Source organism: Oryctolagus cuniculus, chromosome 11 (genome assembly GCF_964237555.1).
Source record: "Oryctolagus cuniculus chromosome 11, mOryCun1.1, whole genome shotgun sequence".
In the NCBI taxonomy this organism is placed as follows: Eukaryota; Metazoa; Chordata; class Mammalia; order Lagomorpha; family Leporidae; genus Oryctolagus; species Oryctolagus cuniculus.
The window spans coordinates 37778234-37803886 of NC_091442.1; the positions used below are offsets into that span (position 1 = coordinate 37778234).

The 25653-nt window shown below is 41.5% G+C and overlaps 1 long non-coding RNA gene across 1 annotated transcript in view; it reads left to right on the plus strand.

The window, feature by feature from the left end:
- LOC138844332 (uncharacterized) overlaps positions 1-25653 on the plus strand; it is a 98286-nt gene that overhangs the window by 33673 nt on the left and 38960 nt on the right. The window lies entirely within an intron of this gene.

Here is a 25653-nt window from a genome sequence, read left to right on the forward strand (position 1 = left end):
TGGTTACAGTATAGAATTTCAAAACATATCCATAGCTTAAACCAATCATACAAGTCAAATAACCTTTCTATACCCTCATCTTCTCTTTGTGTTTGGAGTCTCTCAACTGCTCTGTGCAAATTATTTAAACAGAATTTATCATTGAGTCACTGTGCTACAAAACACCAGAACTGGTCATTTTAATCCTACTATGTCTGGGAACTCATTGTCCAACTTCCTCCACCTACCCTTCCCAACCTCTAGTAATCACTATTTTTAATTTGGATTGTATGTATATGCATGTTTGTTTGTATGTATATGTAAGTATATGTAGCATTATATATTTTATGTATGAGAGAACATGCAGTATTTTTCTGTAACTGACTTATGCAAATCAGTACAGCCATTATGGAGAACAGTATGGAGTTTCCTCAAAAAACTAAAAGTTGATCTACCATGTGACCCAGCTATCCCACTTCAGGTTATACCTGGAGGAAAAGAAATATGAAAGAGATACCTGCACCTCCATGTTCATTGAAGTACTATTCACAGTATCCAAGATATGGAATCAACCTAGGTGTCCGCTGACCAATGAATGGATACAGAAAATATGATATATATAAACAGCAGAATATTACTCTCATAAAAATAATGAAATCCTGAATTTGCATCAAAATAGATGCAACAGAAAATTATGTTAAGTGAAACAATGTTTGGGATTCACCTATGTTTTTACATGTAGCTATAGTTCTTTCACTCTACTTTGTATGTAACATTCCATTTAAGAACATAAATGATCAATTTATTCCTGATGATCATTTAGCATGTTGTTCTCAACATTCTTTTATGTATCTTTTTTCGGAGTTATGCAGTTATGATTATAGTATAACTGTAATAACTTGCTTTCCCCAAACGCCTACTGGTCTTTAAATTAAAGACCTTCTTGACAGTCCAAATATCTCTTGATTCAGCCACATTATAGATTGTAGGGGCTATACTCTTGGCACTGAGAGTTTGAAGGATTCCATCACCACAGAGATCAGTGGGCTTCTCACTAGTCAACTAAGCAGGTCTCTTCGCCTCACCTACCTCTTGGTAACCTTCGGCAGAAAATGCAGCTGAGGTTCATGATAGTGTGTTTTCCACGATATATTGGACAATGAATCACTGTCCTTTGGGGTGACTTGTAAAGACAAGCTCCTTTCCCATCATCTCCCCAATGGACTCTGCTAAGAGCAAAAATATTTTTCTAGAAACTACAAAGATAAAATAGTAAGTAAGCTGGGAATTCAGAGGCAAATTCTTCTGATGTTTCCTGCAACTGTGGAAATTTCTCTGTTCTTTACTGCATCTCCATTCTTGTAAGATGCTTTAATTCATCTTCTCTCACCTGAGGCCAGGGACAACCCACGTCTCCTTCCTTAGCTGAGTATGAATAAACAGATTCCTGGCTCACAATGATACTTATTGCCATGACCAGCAATTTCTTGTTCCTAGTGCTGATGTCAGCTGAGTTAAGATCCCACCATTTGGTAGGCATTGTGGCACAGAGGCCTATGCCCCTACTCAGGACCCTTGCATCCCATTTTGGAGTGCCTGGTTTGAGTCCTAGGTACTCTGCACTCCACCAGGTTCCTGCTAATGGGCATCCTAAAGCAGCAGATGATGGCTCAAGTACTTGAGTCCCTGACACTCATGTGGGAGTCCCAGAGTAAGTTCCAAGCCCCTGATTTTGGCCTGGCCCAGCTGTTATAGGCATCTGGAGAATGAACCATTAGATGAAAGCTCTCTATCTCTCTGCTGCTCTGCCTTTCAAATAAATTAAAAAAAAAAAAAAAAAAAAAAAAAAAAAAACATGTGAATCAAGAAACATACCCACTGATTAGGGAAGATGTAGAAAGATGCACAACACAAGAGGTTGTGAATGTTGGTTTTGTGCCTCTTGGATTTTATGTTTTTCAAGTATTTTTTAATGCAGTGCTTTTCCAGGTATATTATTGGAAGGTAGATCAGAAGAAAAGTAGCTGGGACTCTTATATGGGAGGCTAGTGTTGCAAGTAATGGTTCAACCTGCCATACCACACCAGCCTTGGCCGTTGAATTTTATAGGCATGTACTTTGAAATTTGTTTTAAGATTTACTGGAAAGTCAAGTTATAGATAGAGGGAGAAACACAGGGAGGTATCTTCCATCTATTGGTTCACTCCACAAATGGCTGCAATGGCCAGGGTTGGGCCAGGCCAAAACCAGGAGCCAGAAATTCCATTTCAGTCTCCCACATCAGTGGAAGGGTTCCAAATATTTCAGCCATTTTGTAATGCTTTCCAAGGTGCATTAGCAGTGAGCTGAATGGGAACTGGAGCAGCCAGAACACAAACCAGTGTCCAAATGGGATGCCAGTGTAAGGCTGCGGCTTAACCTGCTCGGCCACAACCCAAGTCCCAAAATTTATGCTTTGTGAGGCCGGCGCCGCGGCTCACTAGGCTAATCCTCCGCCTAGCGGCGCCAGCACACGGGGTTCTAGTCCCAGTTGGGGCGCCGGATTCTGTCCCGGTTGCCCCTCTTCCAGGCCAGCTCTCTGCTGTGGCCAGGGAGTGCAGTGGAGGATGGCCCAGGTGCTTGGGCCCTGCACCCCATGGGAGACCAGGAAAAGCACCTGGCTCCTGGCTCCTGGCTCCTGCCATCGGATCAGCGCGGTGCACCGGCCGCAGCGCGCCGGCCGCAGCGGCCATTGGAGGGTGAACCAACGGCAAAAGGAAGACCTTTCTCTCTGTCTCTCTCTCTCTCTCACTGTCCACTCTGCCTGTTAAAAAAAAAAAAAAATTATGCTTTGTGGAATCAAGGAGAACAGGAATGCAGGATGGATTCATTCAATCAGGTTTGCCTTTCACACTTGGGAACCAGTTTTATAGCAATAGCTTGAGGGAGGTGTCCCACATTCCCCACTACACTACCTGTCCCACAAAGGGTAATGCCCCCATGATATTCCTAGCATGGAGCAGAGGACATGGTGCAGATAAAGAATCTTTAGTTGGGTTTCAAATCTTTAATCTGAGATATAATTAAAACCCAGGGGGAGGAGAAAACAAAATTGTTCAGAAACCCACTTTAGTAGGTGTTGCTTGAATGCTCTTTCCTCATCCAAGATGTTAGCTGACATTCAGTTCCAGTTCTAAACATGAAAACAGAGCATATCGCTATATGTCTTGAAACAGAGAGACGAGCAGTGCAGCAAACTGTTGTCTGTTATGAAAGCTGTTTCTTAAAATAATACTGCATCAAGCATGCTTTTTGAGCAACATATATGCTAATTAGACAGGCTTAGGCAGGAAAGGAACACAAGTCCCCATTAGCTTCACTCTGTTATCCAATAGACAGCTTACGCCTGTCCAAAATAATCATCAACTCATCACAAGGCCCCCTGACATAGTTAAAAGCAATAATATAATTGCATGTGATTTAATCAAGTTCATTGCAAGTTTATTGCTAAGGGATATAAAGACTGGCCAAGCTCTCCAAGAAGATTCTCAAGACCTTTTGATTTTGCCTTGTGGAAATCAAAAGCAAAATGCAAAGGCTTCCTGGGTTATCATCTCCAGGAAAATAAAAATTTCTTAGTTTGAATTCTCCAATTTCAACATCCTACTTGGAGCATCCTTTTCCACAAGTAAGACATTCCATAAGTGAATAGCATCAGTACTTCTTTAAATGAGGCCCTGAAGAATTTTTTTCTGTTCTAATATTCCATTATTTAAAGTACCTTTTTAAAATTTTGAGAGAGACAGACAGGCAGAGTTCCCATCCAATGGTTCACTCCCCTAAATGTCTGCAATGTCTAATAATGGGTCAGGCCAAACCTGGGATCCCAAAACTCAATCTAGGTCTTCCAAGTCAGTAGGAGGGACCCAACCACTTAGCCCCTCACCTGCCATCTTCCAGAGTCTGCATAGACATGGAGCTGGAATCAGCGGCTGGAACCAAGAATCAAATCCAGGCACTCCACTGTGGGACACTGGCAACTCAAGTGATGTTTTAACCACTAATCCCAATGTTGCCTCCTCTTTCCAGTATCAATGCTGCCTTTCAAAATCTTTTAGATGACTGTAGATGGTGATGCTAAAATTGTAAACTCTACAGAGCTTTGGAAAAAAGAGGGTTGTGAGAACACTTCCCTGTTAGAGAACATTGGGACCTCTAGCCCCACGTCTCATTATTAGTTCGCCATGAGTCATCAACCACCTAGCGCCTCTTTTCCTAACGCTATTTTGCAACATGATTTGTCCACACTTACTTATTAAGGATATTACATTATTTACAGCTTGTTCATCGACAGTCTGCTTCCAAAGGTGACAGAAAAACAATATAATTTGTTGTCCTTCCTAAATATCTGAGGAGAGGAAAAAGAAAAATATACAAAGCTTCTTGCAATTCACAAATGAGGCAGGATAAAAATCTCTGCAGAGTTTATAAAGTCTGCGTGTTGTCTTTGATCATGATGTATTACAATGCCCACCCCCACTCTCCCATCTATGGTGATGCCTTCAATATTTTACTGAGCTGGCCTAACACACAGCTCACAATTTTAAACTGACAAATCTCAGAGCATAAATTTTGGAAGCTTTTTGCAAAACAGCAAGGCTGAGGACAGACTGTACATTCAGAATATTATAGCCTGTCCTAATTCATGCCATTTCCATACTTTCTCCCCTTTTGGAGGCTTTTGGGGCATATTTCAAACAAATATCAGTGTTTTGTGTTTATGCCGTGTAATAAAGAATATCTGAGCCCGTCTGTAGGAGAATATCTGTTTCCCAAATCATCTCAGTTATTCAGAGAAAATAGATGCTATTTTGAGTTCAAATAGAAGGGTAGCCTCACAAGCAAACATTTAAAATCTGCTCATTGGGGATTTTCTTAGGGACTTCGATCTATTTATCACTAACGTGGGCTCTATCCACAGTTGATGCAGTGTGATGGAGCTTGAAAGGAAAGGTTAGCTGCCTCCGAGTATTTCCTTCCCGCTCCAACAGTTTTGCTTCCTCCAGACCTATGGGAGAACATGACATTTAACTATCAGAAGAGCTGGACGAGTGTAGACCATCTCTGGAGTTAATTTCCTAACATAACGCCAGTGTTCCTGGGAATCATGAACTACTCTTCATGGGAATTGTTTAGTCAGAAATTATCTTTCCTCTAAAGAAAACAGCAAGAGACAGAGCACAGGAAAGCAGAAGACAGAGCCATATTCTCTGAGGAAGAGGAGGGTGGAGAAAATGCAAGGCAGAATAGCCATGTGGCCCTGTTGTCCCTGGGGTACATTGAGACCAACCATGGCACTCCTCTCCAACTCTGATGTATGCTCAGACTGCTAGTTAACCCCCGCAGCTGCCACAACTGACTAGCAGGAGTTGACACATGGTTGAAAATATGCACCACCTCCAGCCTACTGGAGAAACCATAAAAAGGACAAGAGGGATAACAGGAACAAGCTTGGAGTAAAAAGAACAGGAAAACAAGATTTTGGAACTAAAATGCAGCTTTGCCTTCTTACTGATTGGCCAATGCTAAGTGCAACAGTGACCGTGATAGCACTAAAAGTGGCCATTCTTCAGGTCCCTGCTGTGTGCCTGATACTGTGCTGATTCTTTAGTGCAATAGAGATGCAAGGCTCTAGGGTCAGATTGTCAGAGTTTGAATCTTGACAGAAGAGGGAATGCAAAGATCTGAGGCACTAGCAAATCTTAGTCCCTCCTCTGTAAAATGGGGTTCATAATTATCACAGCCTCACTAGTTGATTTCAAGAATAAATGAGATGATACATTGAATGCTGTTAACATATTGCCTAGCTCTCAGTCAAACTGCGTTGCTTGTGACACAGGTCTGTGCTCCATACAAGATTACTATACAACAATGCTATTTCTTAAATTATAAATCAGAGTGTTCTTTGTATTTGTCTCTTTCCCCCTCTTCTCTCACCACTACTTTAAGGACAGATATTCTTTTCCTAGCCACAGGGGCAAGCAAACAGGGGCAAGAATTCCAAAACCTTGTTATCTACGGAATATCTCATTGACCAATGTTTCCTGTCCCAGAGATAAGTCTGGGGCTAAAAGAAATGTAGAGAAGCATCTAAGGATCCACTTGAACTAGAAAGAAAAGTGCTGGAGGGATTAGGTGCATTCAAAGTGGGAAACAGAAGTACATCTTCCACCGGGAGGCCCAGAACAAGCAAAATACAGTAGAGATACTGAGAATGCACATCGTTGATTCCTCTAAGAGCCCCTGAAAAGGATGGGGAAGTTGAAATCTTTCTATGGGAGATGCTAAAGAGAAAAGTAATGCCTCCTTCCTTTTCTTCTCTTGTGAACTAGCAAAATGCAACAAGGAAAACCTTTCTCTGTGAGACAATGGAGAATGCACATCTGTGGATACCATTAAAATCATCACTAGAAACATAATATAAGCCATATATATATAAAGTTTGTCTACCTTAATTTAGTAACATTTAACCAAATTCATTCAAAATATTATCAGTTTAACATGTCATTAATACAAAGTCAATTGTATCAACCTTTGAAATTCAACATGTATGTGACACTTAAAGCACATCTCAATTTGTACAAGTCACATTTTAAGTGCTCATTAACTATATATGCCTAGTGGCTACTGTGTTGGAAAATGTAGGTCCCTATTGTTTACAGCTACTCAGAAAATCTAAAAGTGCCATCTCCATTTTCCAGGTGAGAAAAATAAAGCACAGATAAATGCATCACTTGACTAAGAATTAATATGTAAAACCAGTTCTGTCTCACTCCAGCCTCTTTTTCAACAAAGAGTGATTCCCAGGCTTTGCATTGCACAGGAATAAGATTTACCTCTCTCAGAAAGCCATTGAGATCAGTGAAATAAAAGCAGCATTATTATAATGTACAAATCACCCTCCATTAACACTATACCAGTTTTATCTTTTGCTGAAGATCTCCTTTACTTTTTAAAAAATCATCTATTAAGCACTGATACTATTGGAGATGTTTATTTGGGGAACAAGATGGCAGTAGTCTGGTTCCTCAAGCCAAGTAGGAAATACGCTAGGCTAAAGATAGGATGTTTAATAAGACAGGACTCCAAGGGAGCAAAACTTGGAAGTGGCCTATTACCACCCAACATAGGGAGCACATATTCTTTAGCAAGAACTCCTTTAGTAGTCTAGAATGGCTAGGTTTAGACAGAGAATAAAAGGCTGGAGAAGTCCTTGTGATGTCATCTGTCCCTCCTGTACATTTAGTATAGCTCTTTTGTTCATTCTTTCTGCACTTTGAATCAACTGCTGGGAGCCCCAAAGGTTCATATAGAATCTCGCTCAGCCTTTGAAAAGGACATATGTGGTACAGATTCAAGAAAATAAAAAATTAAGAAGTAAAATTCTTATTTTACTGATGAGAGAACTCTGATTTAGATGGAATAAGTGAATGCCCCATGATTCCATAACCAGCGAGTTTAAGAAAAGGATTAAAAATCTCTTGATTTTCAAAAGGATATTTTCAACTCACAGAATGAGAGAAGTTATTTTTAGTACAGATATTTGATAAGGGACTCCTAGCAAGAATATATAACAAACCCTACTATTCAAATAGAAAAAGGCAGATAACCCATTGCTATGGCAAATGGGCAAAGACTTCAATGCTTCCTGAATGAGAATATACAGGTAGCCAGTAGAGGCAAGTATCTGGCCTACTAGTTATGATACCCTGGTTCCGCAGGCTGAGTTTCATGCCTGGATCCTGCTTCTGACTCCACCTTCCTGTTATTGTGGATCCACAAAAACACACGAATGGCTCAAGTAATGGTTCTGCCACCCACATGGTAGAACTGGATTGAGTTCCTGACTCACGGCTTTGGCCTGATCAGTCTTGACCATTTTGGGGGCAGGGAGGGAGAGGTTTGGGCCATCAGATGGGAATATTCCTTCTCTCACTCTCTCTTTCTCCCCCCCTGTTTCCCATCCCCATTCTCTCTCCCCCTTTCCTCTTCTCCTTCCTAATAAATAAAACACTAAAAATAAAGTAGCCAGCAAGCAACTTGATGGGCCTTGTTCATCAGAAACCATGCATAAAAGTTTTCAGAGAAGCTTTCTGGATAATTGCTAAATCTTGGAAACAACCCAAATGTCCATCAATGACAGAATGGATTAAAAATAATTGTAGTATATTCACAGAATGGAAATGAGAAGCAGTGAGAGTGAATGAATGGCTGTCATATGTAACACAGACAAATTCATAAACATAATACTGGCTAGAAAAGCCAGGAACAATAAACATTGTATAATTATATCCACATAAATTTCTTAAACAGGTAAAAGGAATCTGTAGTGTTAGAAGCCAGGATCATGCTTAGTTGGAGGAAATGAGTAGGTGGTGACTAGAAGTAGGCTTCTAGGTGGGACTGTCTAGAGAGCTGAAAACATTCTGTTTCTTGATCTAAGTGTGGTAAAGGAGTGTGCTTTTTTCTCTGAAAATATACCAAATTATACATCATAAGTGTACTTTTCTCTGTTTATTATGCTTTAGTGAAAGGCTTAGCAAAAGAAAAAAAAAGCCACAATTCCCAAAGCAAATGCTAGGCTTGGATAGTAGATTTAGAAAAGGTGAATGACCCGTGTTTCCCACCCTTCACCCTACAGCATGGCTGACCTTCCACTTCGTGATTCCAAACAATCTGTTGCCTCTGTTGGCCACTACCGTGGCGAAGGAAAACTTGTCCTGGTAATCCAAATTCAATCTGCGAAACACTTTATGGCAGGAAGTACAATTAGAACACTCATGCCTCAAAGTGCTGGTGAATTAGTATCAGCGTGACACTCATAGGTAGAGCATTTTTTCTTCCTTTTTCATAAACCAGAGTTCTCTCTGAAGATTCCAAACAGAAGTCTACACTAGATATTTTTGTGTGTATACACACACACACACACACAAATACAGTCATGATTAGATTTATCCTCTCATTTCCTGTATCATATCTATAGAGGAATGTCAGATGGCATTAAGAAATGAGGTAGACTTTAGCTTTGGGTTTCTGTAACCATAGCAATATCCTCACAATGTGGTCAGCACAAGTTGCATTGTTGACAATATTTAGAGGATATTCTGTTCCAGGAGAGGTCTCTGCAGTGTTAAAACAATCCTCCAGGGTATAGTTCTGGCAGCTTCCAACAGTGACAAGGCCTTGATAAATTTATTAAAGTAGGTCTATGGGCTCCCCAACTGCGCAAGAACAAAACCACCAGGATGGAATAATAGTGTAGAGAATAAACTGGCTTTCCTCTACCCATCTCGTTTTTCCATGGTCCTGGCAGTTATATCATTGCTCCCTCCATGCTATCATTAAAAAATGCAGAGAGAATAAGTTATGATTCAGTCTTCATTTTCAAACACAGAACTTGAAAAAGATGGTGGGATAATATCAGTGAGCGTCCCTTACCTGGACTTCAACCTAGAACTGCTGGGATGTTTACCATGTTTCTGGTCATCCTAAAAAATTATGCCCCCCAAGACATGTCACAAACTCATCCACCACTAACTGTGAGTGGGCAGTTGGGTGGAAGGCCCTGGCAGACCCCCTGAATCAATAAAAGTGCATGTGCTTGTGATCTTCATTAAGATGGGCCACTGAAACACCCAGCAGGGTTTCTTTTATCAATAAGAAAAAATGTGAGACATGTGATTCAAGGCTGCAAAGTCTACCCGAGGCTGGTCAAAAAGATGCACAATGAGTCTTTACATAACTATCTCTTCATAGCACAGCGTATGATCCATTTGTATGGAAACATTTTCTACCCTCCATGCAGCATCAAGAAGGTGACCATGTATGAGGAGCTGATGGCCTCCTTGCACCTGTCATCACAGATAATGATGGTGCCTCCACTGCGCTGAACTCCCAACCTGAAAAACCTGGTCCTTCCTTATGACACAGCAGGCTAAGCCTCCAGCAGTGATGTTGGCATCCCATAAGAGCACCAATTTGAGTTCCCGCTGCTTTGCTTTCAAACCAGTTTCTTGCTAATGTGCCTGGGAAAGCAGTGGAAGATGGCTTGAGTGCTTGGGCCCCTGCCACCCACATGGGAGACCCAGAGAGATTCCCAGTCCCCTGATTTTGGCCTGGCCTAGCCCTGGCTATTGTGGCCATTTGGGGAGTGAATAATGCAATTGAAGACATACACCTCTCTCCACACCCTCTCTGTCTCTGAGTCTGCCTTTCAAATAGGTAAGTGGGCCGGCGCCACGGCTCACTAGGCTAATCCTCCACCTTGCAGCGCCAGCACACCGGGTTCTAGTCCCGGTCGGGGCGCCAGATTCTGTCCCGGTTGCCCCTCTTCCAGGCCAGCTCTCTGCTGTGGCCAGGGAGTGCAGTGGAGGATGGCCCAGGTGCTTGGGCCCTGCACCCCATGGGAGACCAGGAAAAGCACCTGGCTCCTGGCTCCTGCCATCGGATCAGCGCACAGTGCGCCGGCCGCAGCGCACCGGCCGCGGCGGCCATTGGAGGGTGAACCAACAGCAAAGGAAGACCTTTCTCTCTGTCTCTCTCACTGTCCACTCTGCCTGTCAAAAAAAAAAAAAAAATAGGTAAGTGGGAGGAAGTAAGAAAGGGAGGAGGAACAGAAGGACCTTGCAGCTGCCAGAGAGGAGAAAAATGAGGGATTGACCACAAACAAGATATCCATGGAGGGGCTGGTCCTGAGACCAAATGGATAACTTCTTTTTTTTTTAACTTTTATTTAATGAATATAAATTTCCAAAGTACAGAATATGGATTACAATGGCTTCCCCCCATAACGTCCCTCCAACCCGCAACCCTCCCTTATCCACTCCCTCTCCCCTTCCATTCACATCAAGATTCATTTTCGATTCTCTTTATATACAGAAGATCAGTTTAGCATACATTAAGTAAAGATTTCAACAGTTTGCTCTCACACAGAAACATAAAGTGAAAAATACGGTTTGAGTACTAGTTATAGCATTAAATCTCAATGTACAGCACACTAAGGACAAAGATCCTACATGAGGAGTAAGTGCACAGTGACTCCTGTTGTTGACTTAACAAATTGACACTCTTGTTTATGGCATCAGTAATCACCCTAGGCTCTAGTCATGAGCTGCCAAGGCTATGGAAGCCCCCTGAGTTCACCAACTCTGATCATATTTAGACAAGGCCATGGTCAAAATGGAAGTTCTCTCCTCCCTTCAGAGAAAGGTACCTCCTTCTTTGATGACCCGTTCTTTCCACTGGGATCGCACCCATGGAGATCTTTCATTTAGGTCCCCCCCCCCCCAGAGTGTCTTGGCTTTCCATGCCTAAAATACTCTCATGGGCATTTCAGCCGGATCCGCATGCCTTAAGGGCTGATTCTGAGGCCAGAGTGCTGTTAGGACATTTGCCATTCTATGGGTCTGCTGTGTACAAATGGATAACTTCTGTGGAAACAAAGGCTACAAAGGATGGAGTGGTGGATTGTCAGCAAGTTCAGACCATCAATTGGTCACCCTACATCTGTCCCCAGGACCCAGATGTCTCACCTTGCAAACATTAAATCACTATATTCTAGCCATTATAGGTCTATGTAGAGCTAAAAATAAAAAGACAAAGAAATATATCCGAGGGAATATATTAGAGATGGACAAGCTGCAGACAAAGTGAAGTGGCTACTCTGCTCCTGAGCTATTACATATAATAACACAGCTGCCTGAATGATAGTCTTTAAACAACTGCATTTTCAACAAAATTATTGAGTTTTAATTGATGTATGTACACTTAATATATTTTTTTATTTTTTTATTTTTATTTTTTTGACAGGCAGAGTGGACAGTGAGAGAGACAGAGAGAAAGGTCTTCCTTTGCCGTTGGTTCACCCTCCAATGGCCGCCGCGGCCGGCGCGCTGCGGCCGGCGCACTGTGCGCTGATCCGATGGCAGGAGCCAGGAGCCAGGTGCTTTTCCTGGTCTCCCATGGGGTGCAGGGCCCAAGCACCTGGGCCATCCTCCACTGCACTCCCTGGCCACAGCAGAGAGCTGGCCTGGAAGAGGGGCAACCGACAGAATCCGGCGTCCCGACCGGGACTAGAACCCGGTGTGCCGGCACCGCTAGGCGGAGGATTAGCCTAGTGAGCCGCGGCGCCGGCCTGTACACTTAATATATTTAAAATGTGCTATCTGGGGGGCCAGTACTGTGGCATGGTAAACTAAACCTTCACCTGCGGCGTCGGTTCATGTCCCAGTGGCTCCTCTTCTGATCGAACTCTCTGCTATGGCCTGGGAAAGCAGTGGAAGATGGCCTAAGTGCTTGGGCCCCTGCACCCATGTGGGAGACCCAGAAGGGGCTCCCAGCTCCTGGCTTCAGATTGGCCCAGCTTCAGCCTTTGCGTCCATTTAGGTAGTGAACCAGCAGATGGAAGATCTTTCTGTCTCTCCCTCTCACTGTCTTTAACTTTACCTCTCAAATAAACTCTTAAAATGTTGCATTTAGTATGTTTTCATTTTGACATATTTAGATAACTGTGAAACTATCACTATTTTCATAATAACAAACCTATTCTTTATCCCCAAACACTTCCCTTATAAAACTTCCCCTAAGGGCAGGTGTTTGACTAGCGGTTAAGACACAGTTCAAGATGAACACATCCCAAATCAGAGTACCTGAGTCCAAGTCCCAGCTCAGCTCCCAATTTCAAATTTCTCCCAATGTACACCCTTGCAGCCAATGGTGATGGCTCAAGTAACTGGATGCCTGCATCAGCTTAGGAGATCTGTATTGAGTTCCTGCCTTTGGCCTGGCCCAATCTCAACCAGTGTTGAGGAGTAAACCAGTTTGGGGAATAAACCAGCAGATAGAAAATCAATCAATCAATCAATCAATCTCTCTCTCTCTCCACACACACACAGTCTCTCTAATAATTTCAGAAATAAACTGGTTCAATTTCTCCATTCCTAAACAAATACTGATATGTTTCCTATCCTACAGGTTATACAATTGCAAACATTATGTTAACATGCTGTGAGTTTAGAGATGTATCTGTTATTTTCATTTATCCAAGACTTAGTTCTTTTCATTGTTCTCTCTCTCTCTCTCTCTCTCTCTCTCTCTCTCACACACACACACACACACACACACACACAAAACCATGGCAGAGATGACAACTTTGAGAGAAAAGGCTCTGAGAGTTATGAGAATAAATCCTTGGAGGTTCTAATCTAGAATCATGATCCCCATCTCAATAATAAACAGAGGAGAACATATATTTCTTTAAAAACTGGCCAAATTGTCCTTCTTATCCTTTTCCAGCTTGGGCAAAAATTCTACATCCAATGAAGAGTGAAAATTGCTAGGAAAACTGTGGGAATTATCCTGTGGCGGCTCTCTACTTGGGCATAAAGCCAAGGTAGTTGGGGGCAGATGGGAGAATCTTCAGATAGGTTTGTGGATCTCTGGATACTTGGCATCTGGTGTCCAAAGTCCACTAGAACCTCACAATTACAGTGACACTAACCTGGGATAGCAATGACAACCAAGTACACCCCTGTTAGTGCCAGCGTGGGAGGTAAAAAGGAACAAGATGAAAAAAACATAAGAAATAAGAGAAATCTCTGAACTGAATGAAAAAAAAAATCCAGAATTACCTTAGAAAAAAGCTGCATGATTAAATTCACCCTGAAGTAACTGTAATTAATGGTTTTCTAACTAGAAATTAATTCCATAAAAGAGTACATTCCATCTGTACACCTGAGCACTTAGCCTGTGTACGTCACACCTATTTATGATCTCGTTGTGTATCTAAGTGATTATAATATGAACTCCTAATAAAGGTAATGAGATACTGACAGAGGAATTTTAAAAATGAAAATAATTTTAAAATGTGTGCATTTGCCTGCCTCCTCTTTGTTTTCTCACAGCCTCTGCCCTGTGTCTGGACCTCCTGTCTCTGCACAGAGGTCACGATGATCCTATTAAGCCCTGAGATCATGTTCATCCTTGCTCAAAATCCTCAAATAAAGCCCATGTCTTTTCAAGGAGTTCTGGCCCTGCATAATCTGCCTGCCTGTCGTCCTGCTGCCCAGCTTTCTTGCTTTTACTGGAACCCACCTAGCCACAGGGCATAAGCACTAGGCTACCTCTGCTTGGGATTCCCATGACAGCTATCTCCACCACTTGTTCCCTCACTGCCTGCAGATGTTCCCTCAAAAGTCCCCTTCTTGAAAAAAGCCTCTTGGGGCTGGCATTGTGGTTAAGCCACTGCCTGCAATGCAGCCATCCCATACGGGTGCTGGTTCTATTCCCAGCTGCTCCACTCTCAATGCAGCTCCCTGACAATGTGGGAAAGCAGAAGAAAATGGTCCAAGTGCTTGGGTGCCTGCACCCATGTGGGAGATCCAGATGAAGCTCCTGGCTCCTGGATTTGGCCTGGCCCAGCCCTAGCCATTGCAGCCATTTGGGGACTGAACCAGCAGATCGAAGTTCTATCTCTATCTTTCCCTTTCTCTCTGTAACTCTGCCTTTCAAATAAATAAAAAATAAATTAAAAAAAGCCTCTTGACCTAAAATTCCAGCTTCTGTCATGGACCTTCATCATATTTATGTATGTATGTATGTATTTATGGTTCATTTCCCAACTCTCCAACTTGAGTAAATGCCCTGTGAGTTCATTTACTTGTACTTGTTTCAGTCACCAACCCCAGCAGGTAGAATGGTGCAAGAGATGGGCTGACTCATCAGTCAACAAGAGTTCAAAGACATCATGGAATATCCCTTCCAAGAAGATGGACACCCCTATCCACTGGCCACTGCCTCCCCTACCTCTAGGTAACCTGTGCAGGTTTGCTCCCCAAGTCCATGGTGAGATTCAGAGGTAGATTGGCAAGGAGGCTGCAAGAGCCACAAGCATCTGTCCCATGGAATTTCTCCTGTCTTCTCTGATCACATCCATCCATAGGTGCCTCCCCTTTGAGAGAGTCCAGAGCAAATACTGTCCACATCACTCTCTGTGCCCCACTCCAATCCTCCACAACCAGACAAAGCAATTTCCAGAGGTGGGGGGAGATGCATTGTGCATCTACCTCCCAGAGATGGGCCTGAGCTTAGTGCATTTGGTTGAGTTTATTTTCCTTTTCCAATTTTTCCAAGATGTACCAGCTCCCTCTCAGTGGGTAAGGTCTTTCTTTGGATACGTCATTGTGTTTAATGGGGTTTCAGTCATATCTTGGTGGCTCTGAATACCATTTAGAGTGCCACATGCCTCCACTTCATTCCATTATAATTAGAGTTTAATTATGTAAATAACTTATTAGTTTAAAGCTGATGAGAGATTAGCATGGTAGCTCTAAAGAGCATGTCTTCTATCATGATACCTAGTTGCAAATACAGAGAAGCATGCACAAGGGTAGATGAAAATAATAATAATAATAAAAGTTGAATTTCATCAGCTCTAACCTTATATCAGAGAGTTCTGGACACTTCACATGTAGTTAAATTATTTAATATACTAATCCTATGAAGCAGGTGCTGTCATCAGTTCCATTTTACAGACAAGGAAACTGAGGCACAGAAAAATTAGAAAAGTTAATAAAATTGCATAACATTGAGAAACAGACCTGTATTAGCATGATATTTAATAATAAACTGGGAAAATGGTAATATAAAAACTAACAACCATAGGGCCAGTGCTGTGGTGCAGCAGGTTAAAGCCCTGGCCTGAAGCGCCAGCATCCCATGTAGGCGCTGCTTCTAGTCCCAGCTGCTCCTCTTCCAATCCAGCTCTCTGCCATCGCCTGGGAAAGCAGTAGAAGATGGCTCAAGTCCTTGGACCCCTGTACCCACATGGGAGACCCAGAAGCTCCTGGCTTCAGATCAGCGCAGCTCCAGCCATTGCGGCCATCTGGGGAGTGAACCAGTGGATGGAAGATTCTCTGTCTCTACCTCACTCTGTAGCTCTTTCAAATAAATAAAATAAATCTTAAAAAAAAAAACTAACAACCAGAGCGGTGATACAAATTAATATATACATCAATTTATAAATCAAAACATAACATTTTATCCTAAAACCTAAATAAAAAATATAAGGAAAATAACAGTCCTGCTTATTAAGTGATATCTATGATGCAAATGATTCGAACAATGGAATAGTCCCCAATTACTTGTTAATTCCAGAAAGGGCTGTGCAATCTTTTGTGGGATACAGTTATTTTAGCTGAGTCCATCTGACCCAAAAGAAATTGCATCAGATTGGTCCAACACTCTCCTAGGTAAATCAATAGTGGGTCCCCAGTACTCCATGCATAGTTACTGCAGGCAGAGTCGGATGTGCACTTTTACCACTGTCTCTGGTGTTGCCTATTCACCCCAGACCTAAAGAAGTGGCACTGCAGCCACCAAACAGGTCCCTCCCAGTGTTCCACCCCAGGCAACACAGGGCTGCTAGACAGCAGTGGTTCCTGCACAGGGCTGCTACACCAGTAGAGAAAGATCCACAACAATGTACATACAATTTGTTAACAGTGGATTCTTCTGGAGATTAGGGCATGGAGACAGAAAAGGATCTCAGACACATCTAAAAACATCTAAAAGCAACTATCTATATGTATTACTTTCATAAATGTTATCTGGTTATCTAGAGAAAAAATAGATTTGCAAAAATGAATAGCCTAATCTTGCCTAAATAATTTCTATGGACCCATACTTTCTTCCTCTAATCTAAAACATTTTTCTGTTATCATATGCATAACAATTTAACTTCAGAGCATAGTAATAAAATGTAGTTTATTTGCTGTATCTGGCCCAAAAGAAATGAAATCAGGATGTGAAAGAGTTATCTGTAACCCCATTTTATGGCAGCTCAACTCATAAGAGCTACAATATGGAATCAACCCAGATGTCCATAAAATGATGACTGGATAAAGAAGTCAGAGTATACATACATGATTAAATACTACTTAGCCAAGAAAAAGAATGAAATCCTGTCTTTTGCAACAAAATGGATAAAACTGGAGACCATTATGCTTTGTGAAATAAGCCAGTCTCAAAAATACAATTATCTCATTTCCCCTGATTTGTGGTGACTAATATACAGTGTACAAACAAAACCTAACATGAACAAAATTGACATTTTGAGATTTGATTAATTTTAGAGCCCTTGACTACACTCCTGAGGAACAGTGGTTTTTCTACTTATGACTTGTTGAACTCTGTATTTAGTGGAGGGTTAATCTTGTGACTATAAAGAAAATGTGAGAAAAATGAAAAGAAGAGGGAGGGTATAGAAGAGGATAAGGTGAGAAGTATCATTATGTTCTTAAAATTGCCTATGTAAAATCTGTTCCCTTTTTATAAATAATTTTTTTAGTATTTTAAGGAGCACCTACCCTGTGCCAGACCCAGAGATGGGTCATGAGGATAAAAAGCAAACACAGTAGACTCACCATGGAGATGGGGGCTTTAGCAATGGAAAATAAAGTGTTTTCCTCACCTGCCAGGAGGTGAAGAAAGCAAGAACAAGCAGAAGAGTCAAGGGTGAGAATTCAAGGAAGGGTGCAGGAACCCCGACTCACAGGCCGCTGCTAGAAAAGCAAGAGTTCTAACCCCACTCAAAGAGCAATGTGACGTCACAGACAAATTCCCAGCAGCTGAGCCATCAATCATGTTTGTTTAATAAGCAAACCAGACCACTAGGCAAGTGGACTTGAAGAGAGTAACCCATGCCAGGCCAACCACACATGGTTTTCCTATCTGCATAGGATTAAAATATAATGAAACGCAGTTAACACCAATACTCAACTAGAAATGAGATAATCCTCAATACTTAGGAAGTGAGGACCAAGGGACAATTCTTGTCCCTAGAGGGCCAGGTGACAGAGTTCACCAAGAAGCTATAACAAAGAAGCAGCACCCAGACTCTGAATTTTCCCTTTATAACCAAAAGATGATCTAAAGGAAAAGAGGGACCCCACTGTAAACTTCACTTGGGCTAGTGAGTTACAGGGAAATGACTACCTGCTTCCTAGTGCCCCTCAAGGTCCCCTGCTGGCAGGTTCTCGTCTTCCGGCTTCCCCTGCCTCTGAGCACTGGTGTGACCTGTGTTCCACACGTTCTCACAGGTGCTATTCTCTGGGTTTTTCTTGGTGACCAAAATCACTGTGCTATTTATTAGCAGATGCTTCCTGACCATGTTTAAGGTAATTGGGACTTAACACTATTTTCATTTTCAATTCTGTAACAACCAGTTACACATTTTTCCTTTTTAGACGAGTGAGTACTCTGCTAACGCACCTTAGAAGACATGGAGCTCATGATACCTGAACTACAACACCCAGGCTTTAGTCAAGGGGTGTTCGGTTAATGAGACAGAAATAATGTGCCTGTATAATGCAGCCAATAGATGCAATGTTGTGCTTGCCTCACAATACATGTCCCACTTAGAACCAGCGGCACCTGCAGCTCTGATGGGCAGTATGTTCTGTTCATGTATCTAAACATGGATGTTCCTCTCATGTGTTCCTCTCTTATAAGGAATTCAATCAACAGCCATGCTATCTAGCTAGAACAACTACATATGGAAAGCTGCAGTGGACAGACTTTCGTACTTTATGGAATACCTCCTTTTTTCATTTTACAGGGTTTAGAAGAGATGAAACCAGTGTAAACATGCAGGGCACTGAGTAAGCATGGAGGGTATCCTACTTTCTCAGAGTTTTGATAAAAATGAATTTGAGTCTAACGTCAACATCAACTTGACCCAGCATTGCAGGCATCAGGAGGTGTCTCTAACTGTGCCAGGTGCCTGGGTGGTAGTCGGAGGGAAACAGAGGGACCCTGGAAGCTGGATGGGTTGCATATGTTTTGGGGTCCAGAGCAAAATCAAAGTTGGGGGCCTTTTTCTAAAAAAAATGATTAAGAATTTCAAGAGGGTGGTAGCAGAGCGTTAAGTCAAGAATGAGGTCCCTCTAAATGTAGAGTTCTCTCTCTTTCTCAAATTAAAGTCAATCAATCAATAAAAAATGTGGGGGCCTGTGGGACAGCCCAGCTCTGCCTACAGTGCAGGTGGCCGAGAGCTCTGCAGTGTCTGAAGGTGGCAGGCTGAGACCCCTCCACTGTGGGGGAGTATTTACACTCAGCTGCTTTAAACAGCCTGGCCTTGCCCAAAGCCTATGTTTATGTTCTTTCTTTATGAACAAGAGAGTCAGATCTGATGTCCACTAAAACACAAATAGAATTACGGTCTGAAGCAACTTATTTCTCATAAAAACTACAAAAGATTCAGCCAAATGGCTAAAACTAACCCATCTGGGGTTGAGAAGAAGGAAAAGGTTGCAAAGTGATGATTTTCTATTGAGACTAGAAGGGCGACAGGCCTGCCTAGAAACAGCTGGTTGCTATGGTGAAATGGAAAAGAGAGCTTTTCCTCACATTTCCTCTCTTCTGGTTTGGAAAGGCAACATTGAGAATGAAGCCAGAGGGAACTTCAAGTCTAATTGTTGAGCGTGAACCTCATGGGAAGCAACAAGAACTGATCCCCGAGTAGGGCCTGGCTGAGATGTCAGGGCTGGCAGAGGAAGGTGGCAAGAGGGCCAAGCTCACAAGTCTCCAAAACTTGAAATAAAGTAGTAACCACTGCTTATTGAACCTGGAACCTGTGTCCAGCGCTGCGTCGTCAGTCACCTCCTGTACACACTTTCACTGAATTTGTACATCCTCACAGTAACCTGGCATACCACCTATGGTCATCCTCATCTTGCAGAGGGAGAAATTGAGGTTGCAAAGGTCACATAATTTGGCCAAATGTTATGTCACTATAAAGTGGCAGACGCTAGCCCTGAATCTGGAGGCAATGACCTGAAAAGGAAAACTGAGCAAGTGGAACAAAATGAGGAGCATGTTACAAGAAACTGTGGGCTTTGCAGAAATAGCAAAGTTAAGAGGAAAATAAACCAGAAAATTAAAGTCTAATTAGAGATAATCATTGGATTTAAATCCTTATGCCATAAGTAATTTTGAGTTTAAATTTGTTTTCTTCAATCTACTAGGAATCAGTTTATATTTTTATTTATTGCCATTTGATTTGAAAGACAGATCGACAGAGAGCTCTTCCATCTACTGGCTTACTCTAATTATGACTGTATCCGCCAGAGCAGGACCAGGCCTAACCCAGCACCTGGGATCTCAATCCAGGTCTCCCTCATAGGTGGCAAGGGCTCAACCACGTGTGCTATCATCTGCTGCCTCCCAGGATGTGCACAAGCAGGAAACTGGAAATGAAGTGGAGCTAGAACTTGAACTCAAGCATTCTGATACAGGATGTGGGTATCATAACTGCTGCACCAAATGCTTGCCACTAGAAATGAATGCTATTTGTTAAAAACTCACATCTTATGAAAAACTAGGAAGACAAACTGACCACTTTGCAGAAAAATAGGAAGGTGGACCCTCCATCTAATGGTAATTCAGACAGATGCTCAGAGCATGTCATATTTTTCATCGAGAAGAAACAAAGTGAGAAGGCATCCTCTTGTGCTAAAGGGCACAAAACAAATATTTGATAAGTAAACAAATGGCTACAGTATGTGAGAGAAAATTAGTATCAAGGTACATGACATTCAGATGTCACAAATCCCATTTCTCCCATGTTAGTATACAACTTCAATAAAGACAATAAGGACTTCTAAACAGGTATCTGTATACTAAATAAGAATTAAAACGCCAAACAAGTATAGTCCCTCCCCAACCAAAAATATTTAATTATACCTACCACTTTTTTATGAGTGGTACTTAGAGTAAAAAGAAACTGGGCAACCTTAAACCCTCCAAAAATTCTTTATTTTTGGGAAGCGTTTCTATTCATATTGGTGTTTGAATTCTTTGTAGCAACAGAAAAATTTCTATCTTTCCATATTCTAGATTTCTCTCCCACTCCAAAAATGATATAAAGATAAATATTATTCTCAACCACTGGAATCCAATAAGGATCCTCAGGAACAATCATGATGATGACTGTCCAAAGTCCCCTAAAGACAATCACACAGTGCCTGGAATATGGCACCTGCCAACAAGGGTTAAATGTTGTTCTCCTTTAGCAACAGCAGGTACATCTGCCTCTCCCTCTACCATTTCCCTGCCCAAAACCACAATTTTGCACTTTATTCCCTTGGGTCTGTGTTCTCAGGCAGCTCTCATAGTTGAAAAAGGATCTGACAAATTAATCCCTGCTGAAATGTCAAATGTTGACAACAGCATAATGTGTCACCTGCTCAGGGATGTTTGCATTTCGTGAAGGTGTTAGAAATAGCCAAATCTCAGCTATTAAATGACCCCGTCACTGTGTCGTGAATTATTTTCCATTAAATGTTTGGAATAAACTTAATAAAAGAATGAATCTCTAGTGGTATAAATTTAGGCATAAGTTCAAGCCAGACATGGAAGATATTCTTCAAATGGAAGTCTTCCAAGTATAATTCAAATCCATATAGAGCTAACCTCAATTCCAGTTCTCTGTATTTGTCAGAAAATCTCATAGACACATAGAACAATAGAACTTAACAGAGAACTTAAACTCTTTAATACAAAGTCAACTAATCTTTCACAAAGATACACAATGGGGAAAGGACATTCTTGTCAATGAATGATGGCAGGAAAATTAGGTACCTATGTTCAAAAGAAAAAAATAGATTGGATATTTATCTTATACCAAAAGTAACCCAAACATCTATTTAAAATTTTAATGTAAGACCTGGAAATATAAAGTGCCTAAAGGAAAATATGATAACAAAACTCCTTAATTTGGCAATGAATTTCTGAATATGACACCAAAGCACAGGCAAAATGGGTGAAACAAATAAATGGAATTTTATCAAACTAGAAATCTTCTCATGACAAAGGAAGCAACCAACAGAATGAAAAGGCAAGCTACAGGTTGAAAGAAAATTTTGGTAAGATAAAGAGTTAATCCCTCAAATATATAAAGAACTCTAACTCAACAGCAAAAAAAAAAAAAAAAGGAAAGAAAAAAATAAAAGCCCCAAATAGACATTTTTTTCTAAAGACTTACAAATGTCCAAGAGATTTATAATAAGGTAGGTGGTATCACTAGTGATGAGGGAAATGCAAATCAATACCATGGTGTGATATCCACTTCACACTATTTAAGATAGCTATTATCAAGAAGATAAGAGATGAGAAGTGTACATGAGGATATGGAGATAGGGGAACCCTTGAATTCTGGTTAGTGAGAATATAAATTGGCACTACCATAATGGGAAATAGTATAGGGGCCAGGTTTGTGACCCAACAGGTACAGCTTCCACTTAGGACACTAGCACCCCATATGAGTACCAGCTCAGGTCCAAGCTACTCTATTTGTGATCAAGCTCCCTACTAATTTGCCTGGGAAAGCAGCAAAATACGGCCTGAGTACTTGTGTCTATACCACCCATGTGAGAGACCTGGATGGGTTTCTAGGCTCCTGGCTTTGCCTGGCCCAACCCTGGCCATTGCAGTCATTTAGGGAATTAACAAGTAGATAGAAGATGTATGTGTGTGTGAGTGAGTGCGTGTGTGTGTGTGTGTGTGTGTGTGTAAAACTCTGCTTTCCAAGTAAATAAATTGCATATTTTCTAAAAATAATGGAAAATAGTGAAGTTCCTCAAAAAATTTAAAATAGAATTACACATGATCTGGCAACCCTATTCCTGAATATACATCCAAAAAAAATGCAAAGAGATAAATACACCCTATGTTCACTGCACCATTTTCCACAATAGCCAAGATACAGAAACAGCCTAAGTGTCCATCAATAAAAGAATGGATACAGAAAATGTGGTACAACTCAATCATATAAATAAAATTTTAGCGTGTGAGACAATATGCATTAACCTGGAGGATGTTATACTAAATGAGGTCAGCATAATTCCACTGATATGAGGAAACTCAAAAAGTCAATATCACAGAAGCAGAGAGTAGAAGAATGGTTGTCAGAGCCTAAGAATCAGAGAAGGAGCCAATGCTGTGGCATAGTAGGTAAAGCCTCCACTTGCAGTGTCAGCATCCCTTATGGGCACTGGTTCAAGTCCCAGCTGCTCCACTTCTGATTCAGCTCTATGCAATGGCCTGGGAAAGCAGCAGAAGATGGCCCAAGTCCTCGGGCCCCTGCACCCGTGTGGGAGTCCTGAAAGAAGCTCCTGGCTCTTAGCTTCGGATTGTCCTAACCCCAGCCATTGTGGCCATTTGGGGAGTGAACCAGCAGATGGAAGATGTCTTTCTCTCTCTTTGCAACTCTGCCTTTCAGAGAAATAAAGAAATTAAAAAACAAATTAAAAAGAATCAGAGAAAACAAAGTAATATTGGTGAAAGGGTATGAATTCCTACTTATTACTAAGTTCTGGGAATCTAATTACAGCATGGCAATGTTAGGGACTGAACTGGACTCAACTCCGAAAACTCAGATTTTTAAACCCCAAAATCTTATGTTAATGGTTAATGGATTAATACCAATATTATATGGACTAATGGTACTGACTTCATCTAATTGTGGCATTTGAGAGGTGATCCTGATGGGAAGTCTTTCAGTCACTGGTGCCTTGTCCTCAGAAAGTAGTTCTCATTTGAGGGTTTGTTATTTAAGCCAAGCGTGATTCTACCATCTCTCTGCTTCCTGCGTGACTAAGTGATCTTCTCTTTGCACTTGCTCCACCACTGCCAGCTTCCACCAGATGCCAGGCCAGACCACATGAGACCACCAGATCTTGAACTGTGACCTTCTAAATTGTAAGCTAAAAAACATTTTACTTTCCAAGAAGCCCCTCCCAGGTATTTTACACAGTGTAACAAAAAGCTGACTAATATGCTGACTATAGTTAGAAATGCTGTGCTAAAAGAATAAGTCTTCAATGTTTTAACCTCCCCACGGCCACATCCACAAAGTGACAATTTTGAGAGATAATAAACATTTTCATTAACTTCACTGTGGTCACCTTTTCATAACATAAGTATGTATTAAATCGTCATGTTGTACTCATTGTTTTTGTCAATTATGATTTTATGAAGCTGGAAAAAAATCTCAACTCTATATATGAATGGAATTTCCTCCAGTGAAATTTTACTTAAATCGTTTCCTACAATGATCCATGGAGAATATGCAAAATGCATTGTTTTCCTTCACACAAAATCTTGTCATATATTTGAAAATTATAGTATCAGAAGGACAAAAACATTGATTTATTATCCAAGTGAAATATTTACCCATGAGACATCCTTCTACAGAGTGCATGAAGCAATCCAAAGACTTAAAGCTAATATTGTTTCAAAGTAACTTGTATGACCCCTATGCCTTTGGTAGAATTTTATAACCAAAAAAGACATCTTCCAATCTTCATTATAGATTATGTTTTAAGAAAATATAGGCACATGGATTTAGATTTTTTTTCCGAGTTTTACTTTATTTTTCACAGTTTTTAAAATTGAGAGTAATGCAACAAAAACCACACTGTACTTGGGTTCCAAGGAGCTGTTTTTGTTTTCTGGAGTCTCAGCTGTATGACTTTGGCTGGTAAATTTAACCTCCCTGAACTCCAGTTTCTTTCTTAGCAAGTAGGGGAAATTTAATTACTTAACCTGATGTAGCACTTCATCTGGACCAAGGATTGGTCAGACTGATTTGCAAATGTGAACTTATTTAATCTTACTGCAACTACTGGAGATAACACTATCATTAAAATTGTTTTGCAGATGAGGAAACCAGAGAACAGAATGGCTAGGAAACATGCCCATGGTCCTACTGCTGGCAGGCAGTGGCCGGGATGCAAACCCAGGCAGACTGGGGCCCTAACCACGGCATGCCTCTGTCTTTCCCAAGCCAGCCTCTTGGGTCATGGGAGCACAGAGATCCACCTCCCTAATCAAGGTTCAAATTGCATGAGCAATGTGCTCTGCTTGACACACAGTGGCCCTGAACAATGCCTGAGGAGGGTCTTTGTTGCATATTTAGGAGTGTTTGACTACCCTCAGAAGCAGGCCTTGAGGTAAGATTACAATTTATTCAAAAGCTGATTACATAAAACCCTAGTATGGAAGAGTAGGTGAGTAGGGAAGTATGGTGGGGAAAGGATGGAAGTCAAGCCAGCATCTGTTATTGAACAGGTTGCCACTCAGGAAACTGGGGCTGTATCCCACAGCAGAGCCTGGAACATGGATGGACATGGGCAAGACTGGCCCAACACAGGGACCGAGGAAGTGTGAATGTTCAACCACCCATGACTATTTCTTATCATTTGAAGATACTCCTGGGCACTCCTAGAGGCATTAACTCCATAGCACTTTGGGGTGATAACTGCACTTTGGCCTCACACCTGCTTCTTTGAGCAAAGAAAGCTTTCAAGCACACAAACAGGTGCTGAAGCAGAAGGGACAACACCTTCGAAGGTACAAGGGAAGGACTCTGAGAGCATGCATGTAAAAGTACAACGTGGTATCATCAGATAACACATTCCATCTATCTAGGAATAATTACAATATATTTCAAGTACAAAAACAGCATAGGCACTCCCCTAGGAAGGCACTTTTTCATAGTCTTTGCATGTCTGCCAATGATTAACATCATGTACACACAAGAGGATGCTGACCTGTAATTAAGAGTCAAAATTCAATCAC